Source organism: Lynx canadensis, chromosome C2 (assembly GCF_007474595.2).
Source record: "Lynx canadensis isolate LIC74 chromosome C2, mLynCan4.pri.v2, whole genome shotgun sequence".
NCBI lineage: Eukaryota > Metazoa > Chordata > Mammalia > Carnivora > Felidae > Lynx > Lynx canadensis.
In genome coordinates, this window is record NC_044311.2 from 113,245,475 (window position 1) to 113,258,451 (window position 12,977).

The following is a 12,977-nucleotide window of genomic DNA, read 5'->3' on the forward strand; positions in this document are numbered from 1 at the left end:
AGTAATTCTGATGAAGGGATTAGGGCATCTGTATTTTGAAAAGTTACACAGTGTTTCTGATGTACAGTTACTATTGAGAACTACTGGCTTTCAGAATAAAGCCCAAACATTCTCCCATAGCTTTTAAGGTTCACAGCTTGGCTCCAATCTACCTTTCCAGTTTATTATCTTACTGTTTTATTGTTTTCCTCTCTCTGCACACCAATCAATTCTCTTGATTGTGATCTGAGATTCTTTCTAAAGGATTACTTGTTGCCAGAAGAGTCTTGAAGAATTAGGATGTTATCCACAGACAGTAAAGGGCTTGGAAAGTAGGCCTCAGAGATAGTGGTCGGGCAGAGAAAACACCACGAATGGTACTTTGTACACTTTAAGGAGTATTCCTAGAGTGAATTATAGCTCACTCTTAGTACTTCAGGCATTTTTATTAGGCTTTTAGTTTTTGATGATGAAACTTCAATTACGTTTTCCACAAACCAAATAAAAACAAAAAACTGGGCGGTGTTAAAACCAAACAAACACATGCCCAACCCAGTTCAACGAGTTTTCTGGGGTCCCTTGTACTAACCGCATAAACCAGCTTTCCTTTTCCACCTCTTAAACTTTAGAAACAACGGTACACAGTGAAAAAAAAAAAAAAAAAACAACAACTAGGAAAGAGTAAAAAGCAATTCTAAAACGCAATTCTAAAACGCGGCGGGAGTGGTGGCGGTGGTGGCAGCGCTGGCTACAGATAGGGGGCAGGGAGATACCTGGTCTTTGAGGTTGGTCTTGCGGGCCCAGGAGCTGAAGAGGTACAGGAATGGGCCACTCGCTCGTATCCGTCTCTGGGTTAAGAATCGGGCGTCTCTCAGCCTTCTTCTCTATGCTTCCATTGGAAGAATCCCTGCTCCTGAGCAAAGCCGCTTCTACAAGTTGGGTGAATTGGTAGCTTGTGCCACAGCCGGAGCATCAGTGGCTGGGCAGGCGCCTAGGCGCGTAGCGTTCCCTAGGCAACCGGACGTTCTTCCGGTCCCGAAGCCACGCCTCCTTGGAGTTTTAGGAAGTCAGACTTGGTGCTCTTGTTTATGGGATTGAAGAGCACCGGAAAATGCCAGAGGCACACCGAGGAGTATTAAAGAATGTGTTTAGACAGGTGGCGGGGTGAACTGCCGCCTTCCTGCGAGGAGCAGAGCTGTCCCGGATGGAGCATGATGGGAGTTGTAGGAGCGCGCACAGCCTGCTGGGAAGCGCCTGGCCTGGCGTTTGCTGTGGGCGTTTCTTTCCGTCCGGATTTCTCCCAGGCTCTCGGGAGAGTATCAGCAATTTCACCCATTTGGGGCGGGCCCTTCTTGTGGCTGCCAGAGCGCTGAGAAACCTACCTGTGTTTACCCGGCACGCGCGGCAGCGTGATGGCAACGACTGAAAGACACAACTGTGCGCACTCTGGCAAGGCGTGCACCGGAGTTGCCCCGATGCCCCTTAAACCGAGGCTTTCCGGGCTGTGTTAGGCCTCAGGCTCTGGAGTCCTGGAGAAGTAAAAATGTTAGGGAGTGGAGAGAAACTAGTGTAAAAAGGCGAAAGCATTACTCGACAGAAGTATGCCTGTACTCTGTCTTCTTAGCTCTCTGATCTCCTGAAGAAATTTCCACTAGTCATAATCTGATTAGATTACTGCCCCCAGAATCAAGGCTGTAGGTGGTTCAGAAAAGGAATAGTCTGAATGCTTAACAGTAACCACCTTAAATTCCACTGGGATTTTACAGTGATAGTCCAGTTGAAAACACCTGGATATACGCATTTCTTCACATTTTTATAACCGCGCTTTCCAAAGGACAGACTACAGTTGGGAGTAATTTTGAAGATTTTTCAGTCAGCCTAACCTACCTCCGTCCTAGGGCCGATGAATGGTTTTCATGGCTTAAAACGTTCTTCAGATGAGTTTTCATCTCTGGTTTCCTTTTTGGCCTTGAGTATGGACCATCAGCCCCCCTCCCCCCACCTCCAGCTAGTGTTATGTTTACTACCCTGCCTGGTTTTTGGCCTAGGAGGGTGAAAAAAGAGACTGGAAGAGTTACATAAAATTATTGATGCAAGTGTTTATGTGAATGATTACAGGGTGGGTTGGTTGGTTTCTTTTGTTTTATGACATTTCCAAATTTGCAAATGTGATTATTTTACAATGAAAAAGAGTGGGGTTCTGCGCAAATGACTTGAAAGGCTAAAACTGACAAAAACCAAAAACCCAACAGTTGTATATTTCAAAATACTTACAGATGTTCTTGAAAAAAATGTACGGATGTATTTTTTCTGTGTGGCCTTAGGCCAGTTAACTCTTTATGCTTCAGCTTCATCACTTGCAAAAATACACTATTATCTCATTTGGCAGTTTTGAGGATTGAATAGATTAAAAAACTATGTATGTTTCGCACATAGTAGGTGTTCAGTAAATAAGTTCCTGTCTTCCTTCACCCTGAAATTTTTACTATATAGATAGGATTTGACCCAATTCCTAAATGTTCTGGCTCGTTAACTTCTGACTGTAAATGCATTTACAGGGAGGTATTACTTTTCTTTCTGTCTCGCTGTTGTGATTCATTTTGATGAAACATGGAAGCTAATTTCTGAATAGCCTGAATGACTTTTTTTTTTTTCCTTAGAGTTAAGCAGAAATCTTATGTTTCAGAAAACATTAGTGGACAGACTTATTTTTTCCTGTTTGGAGTTGATATTTTCTGTCCTTAGGTTGGGTTCAATTTTTGCTTAGTACAAAACAGTTGGTGAATACTGGAAATGTAACCGGGAGATTGCGTATCAAATTTTCAGTAAATTTGGGCATAAACATAAATCTTTTACAAAAAAAAATAGCTAAGAAAATAGTTATCTTAGGTAAGTGTAGTTGATGTCTTGATTTACTATCATTAGAGATTAAATTATGGTTACAAAACCTACAATGTACTTAATAATCTAGAAAATGCCAGTTTTAAAAATACGTCAAAGTTTAAAAACGTAAATATTTCATATGGTTGAATCTGCGCTGTGGTACTTTGCCAACTGAAATTGCCTTCGAGTACATTTAGGCTCAGCATAAAAATTGTTCCAATTGATGTAATAAGTTAGTTTGGCTATCTTCATTTTATTATGAGGGAAAGAAGCTTTAAAAATGGTATGTGATTTTCTGAAGACTACTTAAGATATCTGTATAAGAGAAGAAAGTTTCTAGTATTTTATAACCAGTTTTAATTTTACACTGGCTTTTGGAACTGTAGTAGAAGAATTATAAGAGTCCAGTGTAAGATACAACTACAATACTATTCTGATTAATTCAGAATACTTTTAAAAAAATGTTTATTTATTTTGAGAGAGAGAGAGAGAGAGAGAAAGAGAGCAGGGGAGGGGCAGAGAGAGGGAAACCGAAAACCCCAAGCAGGCTCTGCACTGATAGTGTAAGACTTGAACTTCACAAACCATGAGATTATGACCTGAGCCGAAATCAAGAGTTGGATCCTTAACTGGCTGTGCCACCCAGGTGACCCAAGGGTAATTTTTATGTATTTTTTATGTATTTTATTACCAGCAACTTTTAAAAGAATATAGAAAATCACTGAATCATAGTTTATTGCATGTTTTGGGAATGAATAGTCTAAAGCTGTTTGAATAGTTGGACATTATGTGTATCTTTTGGTTTTCGGTAATTTTATGTACCGTATCACCTCTGCAATGAACAGTTTAATTTATTGAAACTCACAAAATAGTTGGCCGATATGAAATCACTACAAAAATATATATCTATTTATAATGATTTATGTGAATTTATCCCTTGACCCTAATGACATTAATTATCTTGAAAAATTACAGCTATGATTTTGCATCCAGAATTATATATATAAAGAACATCTAGATTTAAGAGACTAAAAATGTATTAAATCTGCATCAAACAACAGTACAAAAAAGTCACAAATTTAACCACCAGAACTGTAACTTTTATTTGCTAATAGATATTTTAATAAACAGGCTTACTCCATCTGTAAGACCCTGGTAATGCCTCTTAGGAAATCATAGAAAAATAAAATACAATAATTAGTAATTTGTACTTTGTACAAAAATGTTACTATGTTGCTCAGCAGGTAGTTTTGCTAAACACCATATTCTTTCAGCAAATAGATGACATATGTAATGCAATTCACCACAAACAATCCCTCATTGAGAGCTGAGCATTCTATAACACTATTAACTTGTAAGCATGCCAGCACATGAAAATTTACATGGAACATCATAATATTACAGTAGATTTTTATAAGATGACAACAATACCACCTTTAGTAAGTCTGGCCTACTTCACTGCTATAGCAAAGTAGATAATAGGTAGGATTGCAGTTCAATTTTTAACACCCTTTTACTGTGTTTATCTCTCTATTATCTTGTTATACAACCAGAAAAGAGAACATAGTCTGTGTAAGGAACCTGAGTGGAAGGCATATATTGAAGTTCTATATAGATACCAAAGAGAAACAGTAATAACAAAGAGAAAAAAACTATAGTGCTGCACTTCCTTATTCTCACAGATCTTTTCCTCCTTTTGTAAGAGTAGATGGGTACACTGCTAAATCCATAATTAATGATAACTAACTTTATGACAGGTTACAGAGAGATACATTTTAAAAACCATATTCACTCTTATAGGAAGGAGAAATGACTTCAGCTGCAGTTTTTCATGAGTCAAATAATTGCTTTATGAGGAATTAAATGTCTCAACCTAGACAAATGTTATCTGGTATTTTATATAAATGTACTATTTAGTATTAAATTAATAAACTTTTTAGGATTTGTGCTACAAAGATTTTTATAACTTTTATTTTGAATACACTGCAACTGTTGACATCTACCATTTAATATTTGACATGGCCATTTAAATATTAAGTGTTTAACCAAATACATATTTATATGTACACATATATCTTTATATTTTTGTCTATGCTAAAACAGCAAAAAAAAAAGGAGAGCAATCTTATTCCATTATTCACAATCTAATTTTACATCAAACCCATATGCACCTATAAGTTCAACACATTGAATTACATACAGCCTATCCAGAAATAAAGATCCAAGCACAATTAAGAGATCATATCCTTCCAATAGGATAGGGAGGTCACAATGAACAAAAGAACCATATTTATTGCCCATGTGTTTCTCCTAAATGACAGATGGTACTGATGTTTTTCATATGAAAACAAAAGTATTGTTTTACTAAATGATTAGAGCCTATTTGCCTTTTTTTTCTCTTTTAATTCAATGGGGGGCTTAAAACCCTCCAAAATGGTAATTTGAGGAAATCTCCAGCTTGAGTATACATACACATCTTTCAAGATTAAACTAATTTTAATTTTCATAGGCTTTGAACTAGAATAGTAACAAAATATTTCTGCCTTTTACTCTATAAGAGACAAAAATAACAAAACATGTGGAATGTCTATGTCATTGAGAAATCCTCAATCTCTACATTAGGAAAAGAGAACTCTATTACGAGAGTCCTTGAAACTCACAGAATTTTTTCAGGTCCTTCTAATAAGATGTGTCAAAAATATTCAGTAAGAATGGCTTTAAAATATTTTATATACTAGGTCTTTTTCCTATGATGTATTAACATACACACAAATACCCACTATGTGTTTATGTATATGTGTATGGCTATGTCTGTGTGTATATATAGAGTTCACTTTCCCCCTTTCCAACTACTTACTCCTCCTCCAACCTATACTCCCTTCCCACTCCATATGTTGAATTTTATGTCATCTTGGTAAATAGAACTATTCACCTAGTAACATCCTTATCTTTCTACCACAAATCTATCAGCCTATCTGCAATTCTGCGTTCCCTCCATTGCCATTCTATGTCCCCTCCTATCAAAAACTAACCTCCCTTATACTGTGAATCCTAACCCTTCTACCTCTCAAGACCTTTTCTATAATTATATTCTCTTGCATAATCAGTTTCCCCTTTTCTACCAGATTGTTCTCATTAGTATATAAATATACTCTAGCATCTTTTCTCTAAACACACACACACACACACACACACCAAACTTCTCTTGACCCCATATTTCCCTGAAGCTACTGCCTTATTTCTTACTTCTTTTAAAGGAAAACTTCTTGAAAGAGTTTTAGTAGATATTGACTCCACCACCTTTCCTGCAATTGCTTCTTAATCCACTACAATCAGGCTTTGACTACACTACTTCATAGAGACTGTCCTTGTCAAGACCACAAATAACTACTATGTTGCCATGTCCAATGGCCATTTCTTCGTTCTCATCTTGGCTTCTTATAAGCATTTAATCCAGATGACCAGTTAGTTGCATTTCTTTTTTCTCTAACTTACTTTGGCTTCCTTAGTGTCTTATGTTGGCTTCCAATTCTCTGCCTAACTTCTCAACATTGGAATACCCTAGACCCTCAACTGTGGCCTACTTCTCTAAAAACCTTTCACCAGGTGATTTCAAAATTTTAAACACTATTTATATACTGATGACTTCCAAATTTTTATGTCTAGCCTTGACTGCTGCTTGGAACTCATATGTAACTGTCTACTTGTTACCTCTGTTTGAATATCTAATGGGCATCTCAGGCATTATGTAGCTAAAACCAAACTCTTGATTTTTCCCTCCAAACCTGGTTCTCCCCCACCACCACTGACTTAGTCTCTCATTCCCCAAATATAGAATCTTTTTGATGTTTATTTTTCCGTCCTCATACCCAATTCATTAGGAAGCCCTTTGTTCAAACATACCCCAAATTCATCTACCTCTTTCCATCTCTACTACTTCCACTTCAACAAAAGCCAACATTTTTTTCTGCTTAAACTATTGCAGTAGCCTGATAAATGTTCTTTGACTCGTGTCTCCTATTGGCCTCTCTTCAGTTCTACTGTGTACTAGGCACACTGTTGTCTCTACCCTCAAACATTCCAAACTCCCACACATTCAACTGGTCTCTGCCTAGAACGTTCTTGCCTCAGATCTTCTCGTGACTGGTTCCTTCATGCTTTTCAGATACCAGTTTACATGTCACATCATCAGAGAAAATTTCTTTTACCATTTAATATAAAAGCCACAGTCATGCTATATAACTTCATTGCTTTAATTGTCAAGATAACGCTTATCACTATTTTATTGTGTGCCTTTACTACTAGTAGATCAATTCTATGAGACAAGGCTTTTGCTTATATCTTGGTCACTCTGTATTCTCAGTGCTTAGAACAGGACACTGGTACATGACAGTGTTTAATAAACATTAGCTAATGTAACAAATGGAACGATAGATAAATATGTTTAAAGTCAGTCAGTATATATGTGTGTATACTAATTTTAAAATTTGGGAATTATACAACTTTGGACCAGCAGACATATATAACTTCCTTTATTTTTCTTTTATTTGTTATATCTGTTCCCTATAGTGTCAGAGCTTTGCCTGGAGAAATCATGCTTCTTGTTGCTCTTTATATTGAACTATAGATACCTATTTCACTTAATAGTAGAGTGAAGCTGTAAGGTGGGAAAAGGGAATGTTTTGCTTCCTCAAAGGGATTTTTGGATACTCTGAAGAAAATAAGCAGGTAATTAAAAAAATGGAAAGGCATTTCACTCTTGTTTGAAGTATTCCATCTGGTGAAATTTTAAACATTGAATAAACAGTAATCAGTGAAAAATAACTATAAAAATATATGCTATTTTGAATATACAAAGTCCAATGTAGGAGTTTCTTTTTGTATTTCCATTCATGAGAAAGTAGAGTTTACTTTCTTTAGCAGACTTTATGAGACATCTGACCAATATTAGATTTTAAAAAAACAGTAATGTCCAAAATAACAACTTGTAGCCACAGTGTTTTAGCATTTGGCTTTAACTTCTTTGAGAAGTATAAAGTTATAAGTATTATGAGACTGAAAGAAATATAAGATGTAAAGTAGCTCTTTTTAAAAATAGTTAACTGAAAAGAGAAGGCAATCTTCTTGAACGAATATAAACACTTGGAGATCATAACATATAACATAAAATTAGTATGTACCACATTTTTTAAACTTTTCAAAGTATGTAAAATTTATATAATTGCATAAAAGCATAAATTGATTCTGAAAGTCTGTCCTTTCAACTACATTCTTTTTATCTGCATCTTATGTAAACCTTTTACATTTAATAATAACAGAAGAAAAACTCTTATTAATGATAGTGATTCATTGATATGTATAAAATCCTTCGACAGTTGATTATTGAATTTATTTTTTTGACAAATTCTTTTATTATATATGTCTTAGAAATCAAGAGATCTAGTAATATGGAAATGTTAGTAACTGTGGTCATTTGGTTTGTTAAATTCTTTTAAAAAATTCTTTTTTTTGATATTTTGGTAAAATTTCTTTATTTTATATATCACTATATATTTTAACAAATATTAATAGACATTTAGTTAGAGATTCCCATCCTCAAAATGCATTTTAGTTTCACAATTACCAGAAGAGGAATACGACATAATTTTTAATCACTCTATTCTAATAGTTTTTTTTTTAATGTGGTAATTAATAGTTTTGACAAAAAATTTCTTGTATTACCTTCTTGTCTTTTCATCAGTTTTAATGGGACTTGGTCTGTTTTCCACACTCTGCATTCATGCTCTGCATGAATTTTTTAAAAATAAGGTTATTATAGAAGGTATAACATAACCAATATTTAAAGGAATGTTAAGAAACTATTAAAATTCAAAATTCAAAATTAAGGTGTCAAAGTGTGTATTGTATACAAAATTACACCCAAGTGTAGTTCATGAAAAATATCCAAAGACATTTATATCCTGTAGTTATTCAAATTTTCAATGACACGACCTTAGATGGAAACTGATTAAGAACATGATTAATAATGTATCAGAAATAAAGCACATACAGTAATCTTTAAAAAATCAAATGTTACTCATTCATATTTTTGAGGACTGCTCAGGTATTATGCCCTACCCACCCCCCCCCCCAAAAAAAAACCCTCCCATTTCACATTTATTTTTCTCTTGGAGGCCTAAAAGAAAAATCAAAATTATTTCAAAACTCTATATTTGTAAAAAGATGATGAGATTTTTGCATAGTATAGATAAATTAATACAATTTTCTTTGAACACATATAAATGGCATGGAAGAAACATCACATTGAAGCAAATTAAGGGGCGCCTGGGTGGCTCAGTCAGTAAGCGTCCAACTTCAGCTCAGGTCATGATCTCACGGTTCGTGAGTTCGAGCCTCCCATTGGGCTCTGTGCTGACAGCTCAGAGCCTGGAGCCTGCTTCAGATTCTGTGTCTTGCTCTCTCTCTGCTCCTCCCCCACTCACACTCTGTCTCTCTCTCAAAAATAAACATTAAAAAATATTTTTTAAGCAAATTAAAAACTTCAATGACAAACATTTATAAACATTAAACCTTATTTTCCAAGCAGTGCAGGAATTAAAAAAATCCCCAATCATTGTTTATTGTCATATTGTCTATGAAACTCATTATTGTTTTAAAGATAGTTTTAAATATATTGAAATGATAGCTCTAGATAAAATACCAATGAATATTCAAATAAGTTAGATTTAACAATGCTCACATCAGTCACATAGACAGAAAAATAGTTCATTCAGTTACAAGTTTGTTAGCAAATAGTAGCCATTGATTTTGTCATAGAGCTTCTAAAGACCACAATTTTAGGCAGATTTATTTTAAAGATAAAAATATGTGGCAATAAATAAAGCATGTACAGTCAATGAAAAATTTTATTACAACTTAAATAATGACATTACTGAGTAAATAATTCTAAAGAGAGCAAAAGTTACTACTTTGCATGAAAAATCAGCTAATGGGATGAATTATATTCCAGGTTCTGAGTAAAGATGTGTTTAAATGAAAATTTAACAAAAGCAATGTCTAGCTAAATGCATACATTTTATTCTACAAATTACTAAATGTAGGGAGGCAATTTATTATAAAGGTGATAGAAGAGGACATCTTAAATTAGGTAAAAATCTTGAAAGCACATTGTTTATTCATCTTTGTGATTTAACACTATTCACTCCATCTATCATGATTTTGAAAAGTTAAATGATATTTGATCTTTCTAGAACAGAGGCCAATGAAGACTATTCTGAAGATGATGATCTATAAATGTGGGGAAACTCATAGAAATGTTTCCATCAATATTGCTTGCATGTAAGCTCATATTTAAGTTATCAAAGCAAGGACATCTATCTTCAAAGTTAATAATGCCTAAATATAAAACTTGGATATATGAAAAATGAAGGTTCCCCTACCTTGGATTCTTCTTTATAATAACATATCGTTTTGGAATAAAGACAGTTTTCCCCTTCAGTGATGGCTAATGAGCTGCAGACTGGTGCTAACTAAATACGAATCCAGAGGTACGTTGTTCTTTCATTATGTTGTAGAGCATAGGACGCTTTAAAGTCATCAGTTGTTCTGATTTATTATGTGAGTTGATAACTTATTATCTGAGCCAAAACTGAGTTTATTGTAACAAAATAAAAACATCCAGAGGTTAAAAATAATGGAGAAATATAAGTAAGGAAAGAGCTTTGCTTGAGAGAAGATTTTTCACTGAGTTTAATACCTTTCTAATTTATAGCTCCCAGGAAATTGTGTTGTTAATCTGTACTTCATTTTATAATCTAAAGTAGAAACCACTTCTTTATATTACATTTAAGAGCTATCTTTCATCCTCATCTGTCAGGTAATTTTTCTTTAATGTCTTTGTTATTCTTAAGGATGAATTAGGTATGTGTAAGGGTAGTGGCATTCTTTAAGATTTTTCCTTTTAAATGAAACAAATCAAAAGTTCTCTTAATGATATAGAGATTTGGTACTGTAGTTAACCAACATGAAAATTCAAGTGAGAACCTTCCTTTGTTTTGTTTGGAAAGAAACTGCTTTCAATCGGAAAGTGCAAAAATACAATAAAAGGGAGGTGACTTGGTATCATTAAGACATACACCAAAATGTATTTGCCAGATTTCTTTTAAAAGATACAGTTTATTCTTTTAGTAGTTCTTTGCTACTCTTAGTAATTAAAAAGCTTTCTTCTTTTTTGTTTCATTTTTAAAGCTCAGTAATTTTGGAGTGGCTCAAAAATTAGCTCAGTCCATTAGGTGTCTGACTTTGGCCCAAGTCAGGATCTCACGGTGTGTGGGTTCAAACCCCGTATCGGGCTCCACGCTGACAGTGTGATGTCTGCTTGGGATTCTCTCTCACTCTCCATCTTCTCCCCCCCCCCCCACACTCATTCTCTCTCTCTCTCTCTCTCAAAATAAATAGATAAACTTAAAAAAAATCAAGTTCAGTAATTTTGCATCAACACTGAAAAGCTAAAGGTAGACTTTCAAATCTATTCTAAAATCCTAAAAAAAAGCAAATGCCAAGCAACCAATTTTTGCTTTGACTTAAAACCAAAGAAGCCACGTCTTTCAATTAATATGTAAACATCCTTTTTTACACGTTTTATATAAATCCATCATTAATTTGAAATTCAAATCTATTAGTAAAAAAAAAAAAAAGAGGATTAAAGTTACATTTTGATGACCTGTATCTTCTGAATCCGTTGCCCTTTTCCCCCCAGAAATGTCCCATCCCCTTATAACATAAACAATTTATTTTTATCCTGGACATCTTTGAAATACCTGCCCAATATTTTGTTTTAGATTGAAACAGTAAGGTTAAGAGGGGGTATTTATGCCTCCACAACTTAAGATTTCTCCTCTCCTTTATTTCATCTAGTAATATGTTAGATCTAGGCATGAGTAATCATCTCTTTCTCTTGTTAAATGTATCATGTTTGAAAGGATTTTATGCAACTATTGTAGGTTCAAACTTATTACATTTATTAAAACTAGTGAATTCGCTTGGGCAAGCGATTACTCCAGAGTTGTTTTGAAAAATGGTTAATGTTTTCTAACTGGAGACACCCTTGAGGTAGTGAATCTACACATAAATTGAAAAGTTTGCCATTGGACAATAAAAATCTGTGACTCTTAAGGAGAGACTGCAACCATGATCCTCTTTGCTAGAGGAAGTGTGGAGTGTTCTATGAGAATTTGAAGTCCAAAATATTTCTCTCTATAGGGACTGAAAATCCAATTAATACTGGACAAGGTTTTATTAACTTATTTAATGTATTTTTGTCCTATGGAAAGAGCTGACTCTTAATGACTTGGCAATCACAGTAAACATAGCAAATAGGCTCTAACCTCTTAGTTTTAAGCTTAAGAGTTACTTTGAAGGTAAAAACAGTTTAGCCAAACTCATCTTTGTCATAAAATCTTACGTGTGTAGGAGACACCTCATAGATATTTGTTAGAATGAACTAAATAGTTGACACTGCCTTTACTGAACATTATACAGATTGAAAGTTGTTGAAAATATTGATCACAAGAACCGAAAGTTAGGTGACTTCAGTGCCCGGTATCCAGTGGGAGAATAACATCAATTTGACTCAGCATACTCCTTTACCTTTTGGAGTCTTCATATAAAAAGCATCAAAATATTTTTGGATTGGACATGAAATAATATGAGCCTTGGAGAAGTCAAGGTGATAATATTAAAAGAAGTGATATATCTACTTTTAATCTCTTTGTTATATAAGCACACATACACCAACTGTGAATTCATAACAGGTTTTGATTCCTAGAATACAAATTTTTAAATTAATAATAAATTTCCTTATCTAAAGCTGTAGAAAAGAATCATCATCATCCATTTTGGGATTACTTTCCAAAGCATTTAATTTCCAGGTAATAAAAAGCCAGAGTTCATTCCCTCTCTGTGAGTGCAAATGCTCCCATTTATGTAGTGAGACCCCAAATACTTCTGTAACATTCCCTTCTTCCCTTTACCTTCAGCCTCTTCTGAGGACAGTGGTAAGACCTTTTTAGGTTTGCTGTGCTTCTTTTGTTGATAGGGACCAGGGGTGGAGTGGT

At 34.5% G+C, this 12,977-nt stretch overlaps 1 protein-coding gene across 1 annotated transcript in view; it reads right to left on the reverse strand.

Moving 5' to 3' along the window:
- ARL6 (ADP ribosylation factor like GTPase 6) overlaps positions 1-1,155 on the reverse strand; it is a 41,308-nt gene extending 40,153 nt beyond the window's left edge. The window contains exon 1 of the mRNA XM_030330365.1: positions 753-1,155. The gene's annotated coding sequence lies outside the window, so the exon portion shown is untranslated. The remainder of the gene's footprint in view (positions 1-752) is intronic.
- Positions 1,156-12,977: the final 11,822 nt, after the last annotated feature.